We start from the raw sequence: 3,725 nt of genomic DNA, 5'->3' as shown, positions 1-3,725 counted from the left end.
TTGGCTTCATACTAAATCTAAAAGGTGACATATTCTCAGCAGAACTCAGGAAACCCAAGTGAGTCACTAAGCAACTTCAGGAGGCCCAGAAAATTGCTCAAAAACACGAGTCACTGTTAAGACTCCATAGCAAATAAAGGTGTTTATGGCCCACATGGTGAATCGACAAACCAGAATTCTCCTCCATTGGCTGAGTTTTGTCAGCAATATTCACCATCTCAGGGGTGCCCTTCTTCCAGGCACTACAGTACAGGTGCGGTCTCTTTCCTCGATTAAACTAATTATGAAGGGCCTGGGAACCTTCTCAGTGCATCTCAGCGCATAGTCATCCCCTCCGCAAGCAAGCATGACAGGCACCCCTCACCCATCACTGCATCCTCACGTCCTAGCACCGTGCCTGGCTCATAGCAGGATCTAGACAAAGCCTGATTGAATTACAACCCCAGGATGAAGTGGGGAGATTCTCAGAGAACAGGAATTTATTCTTCAAGGACTTTACTCTTCTCCTTAAAAACATTCTTCTTAATTAGATTTTAGATATAAAAAAATCAATCTGCTGCTTTATTTTATTACTCTTCTGTTAGATTGTGCCCTTGGTGGCTAGAACTGTAATGAGAGAAGTCAATAAAACAACATAGCAAGCACATTAAAATTGCCTATATTTTTAAAAGAGTGGGCCCCTAGCATCCTCTGTTAGAAAGGGCCAGGCTTGGCTGGGCGCGGTGGCTCACGCCTGTAATCCCAGCACTTTGGGAGGCTGAGGTGGGCAGATCACAAGGTCAAGAGATTGAGCCCATCTGGCCAACGCGGTGAAACCCTGTCTCTTCTGAAAATACAAAAATTAGCTGGGTGTAGTGGCACATACCTGTAGTGTAGCACACCCAGCTACTCAGGAGGCTGAGGCAGGACAATCACTTGAACCCGGGAGTCGGAGGTTTCATCGAGCCAAGATGGAGCCACTGCACTCCAGCCTGGTGACAGAGCGAGACTCCATCTCAAAAAAGAAACAAAAAAAGGGCCAGGCTGCAGGCCAGGTGTGGTAGCTCACACTAGTAACCTCTGGGAGACCAAGATGGGCTGATTGCTTGAGCTCTTGAGGAGTTCGAGACCAGCCTCGGAAACATGGTGAAACCCCTTCCCTACCAAAAATTACAAAGTTAGCCAGGTGTGGTGGTGTTCGCCTGTAGTCCCAGCTACTCCTGGGGCTGAGGTGGGAGGATCACTCTAGCTGAGGAGGTGGAGGTTGCAGTGAGACCTGGGATCAGGCCACTGAACTCTAGCCTAGGTAACAGAGTAAGACCTTGTCTCAAAAAAAAAAAAACAAAAAAAAAAGACCATGTTTTCTAATCTCCAAGGTGAGAGGACATTGTATTTTATTGAGGTTACTTGCCTACCCAATATCCCCTCTCCTGTTCTTTGTTAGTAACAGACCCTTGATTTTATTCAACATGGCAATGAACATAGTTATAATCCTATATTTCCAAGCTTCTCTTGCAGCTGAGTGTGGCCATGTGACTAAGTTCTGGCCAGTAAATATAAGCAGAAGTTGTAAGATAGAGTTTACTGAAAAGGGGACGGATGGCTGACGTGCTTTTTTTCCATAGTCTTCTTTTCCCTACCGCTTGCTTTTTGCTTGGGATACTGATGTGACAGATGGAGCTCCAGCAATTGCATTGGCTCATTAGGCAACTGTTAAGGTTAAGGATGGTAGAAGAGAAGGGAGGGCGAGTCAGGGTCTCTGATGACACTGCAGAGCCACCATAGCAGTCAGGGAACTTTGACCTCCGGAGTATTTTTATGTGAAAGAGAACTAGACTTCTATTTTGTGTAAGACTTTATTTGTGGCATCTGTAATTTATGGTTTTGGTTGGTTGTGTCTGTTATAAAGGATCGCTTAGGCATGATGCATTTTATTTTACCCATTGTGGAAGGATGTTATTCTAAAGTGCCTGGCACGGTCTCTTGCTTCCTCAGACCAGGCATAAAGTGAGCACTGGGTTTAAGGACGCAAGAGAGTGGGCCATGCATTTTAGAGAGACAGCCTTCCACAACTGGCCCGAATAAAATGTGTCATGCCTGAGTGATCCTTTAGCATACAAAGTATCCAGTTAAAAAAAAATTTTTGTTTTTGAGATGGAGTCTCACTCTGTCACCCAGGCTGGAGTGCAGTGGTACAATCTCGGCTCACTGCAACCTCTGACTCCCGGGTTCAAGTGATTCTCCTGCCTCAGCCTCCTGAGTAGCTGGGATTTCAGGTGCCTGCCACCACGCCCGGCTACTTTTTGTATTTTTAGTAGAGATGGCGTTTCACCATGTTGGCCAGGCTGGTCTTGAACTCCTGACTTCAAGTGATCTACCCACGTTGGCCTCCCAAAATGCTAGGATTACAAGCGTGAGCCACTGCGCCCTGCCTAAATTTGAATTTTAGATAAACAACAAATAAATTATTAGTAAAAGCATGCCCCAAATATTTCATACTTTTACTAAAAAAAAAAAAAATCAGTATTTATCTGATTCAGACTTAACTGGGAGTCCTATAATAATATTTGCTCAATCGACCAGCCCCAACTGAGCAGACTCTTTTTCTGCTGTGTGTTACGGTTCTATGGCAGTGATGCATACGGAGCCTATACAACACTTAGTCCTTATATGAAAAGGGCCCAGATTGCCATGTTTTTCATTCCTATATTTGTATTCTACTCTTTATTATGTTCCTGTCTGTTCCTTGGTCATTGCTTTATCATTTGCCTCATGTGCTGAGGCTCGCAGCGTGCCAGGCTGCCTGTTGCCCCCTCCCCATCTGTGACGTGCCTGGTAATCTGTGGGTTAACAGTGCTCAGAGCTGGTGCCTGGAGCTGAAGCCCGGGTGGACTCGAGGTCCCCCGATTTCTGCTCTATGACCTCGGGTGACTCATTTGATCTGTCTGAGCTTGGGTTCCCTCCCACGTAACAGGAGGGAGAGTCAGAGCTGCCTTGTGGGTTACATGAGGGTTAAATGTGTTTAATGTGGAGAATATGGCCAGGCAGCCCTTAGCTCTCAGTAAGCACTGAACCAATGGGGGCAACTGACCTGTGGTGGGCTTAGCCACCGGATCCCAGGCTGCATAAACAGGATCTAAGGAGAGGCCCGGATGAGTACAGCATGAGCAACAGGGAGGTGGAGGTCCCTGGGAGGAAGGGGTGGGAGGGAGGCTGAGAGCTGGGCCCTGAAATCCGAGGAGAGCGGAAGAGGGCAGTCCCAGCCAGCCCCAGATGGGGAGGGGGTGGGGGCTTCCTTCCTTCCTGAGCAGATTGCACAGGGCTTATTAGGGGCCAAATTGTGTCCCTCAAATTCATGTATTGAAGCCCCAAATTCATATATTGAAGCCATAATTCAGCATTGCAGCCCCAACCCCCAGTACCTCCGAATAACTCTACTTGGAGATGGGTCTGTAACAAGACCACTGAGTGAAAATAAGGTCCTTAGGGTGAGCCCTCATCCAGTGGAACTGCTGTCCTCATAAGGAGAGGCACTTGGGACACAGACACTCGTGAAGGGAAGACCCTGTGAGGACACGGGGGTAGGTGGTGTCTACAAGCCATGGAGAGGCCTCAGGAGAAACCAGCCCCGCCCATACCTCTTGGCTTTGCAGCCTCCACAGCTGGTGTTTCAGCCCCCTCCGTCTGTGGAACTTTGTTACAACAGTCCTGGCATTCATGCAGAAGAGAGTGGAAAGACAGCCACC

This window comes from Callithrix jacchus, chromosome 7 (assembly GCF_049354715.1).
Source record: "Callithrix jacchus isolate 240 chromosome 7, calJac240_pri, whole genome shotgun sequence".
Classification (NCBI taxonomy): Eukaryota; Metazoa; Chordata; class Mammalia; order Primates; family Cebidae; genus Callithrix; species Callithrix jacchus.
Note: the sequence above shows the minus strand (reverse complement) of the source record.